The sequence below is a fragment of the Octopus bimaculoides genome, chromosome 2, assembly GCF_001194135.2.
Source record: "Octopus bimaculoides isolate UCB-OBI-ISO-001 chromosome 2, ASM119413v2, whole genome shotgun sequence".
Classification (NCBI taxonomy): domain Eukaryota; kingdom Metazoa; phylum Mollusca; class Cephalopoda; order Octopoda; family Octopodidae; genus Octopus; species Octopus bimaculoides.
Window position 1 is genome coordinate 189,186,151 of NC_068982.1, and position 416 is coordinate 189,186,566.

A 416-nucleotide genomic window follows, 5' to 3' on the forward strand; every position below is an offset into this window, starting at 1 on the left:
CTGAGAGGTGGGGTGAGATGTAGTGGGTAGTGATGGGGGTAGTGCTGGTGGGTAGGGTTATATGGCGGTAGGTGGCGGTGGTGGTAATGGGGTGGTGCTTGCTGATGGTTGGTAGTGACGATGATGATGATGATGATGATGATGGTGGTGGTGGTGATGATGGTGAAGATGATAATAATGAGGAAGATGGTGATGATGATGGTGACGATCAGAGAAGGGTAATGATGGGGGTAGTGAGAGGATGGTAGCAATGGTAGGTCAGTCATTGTAGCGATACCAGTGGTAATTGTAGTAGTGATGATAGTGGTAGTAGTAGTGGTTGTCGTAGTGATGGTGTGGATAATAGTGGTGATATGGTGGTGGTGGTGGTGGTGGTAGTAGTAGTGATGCTGGTAATACTACTGTTGATGATAATA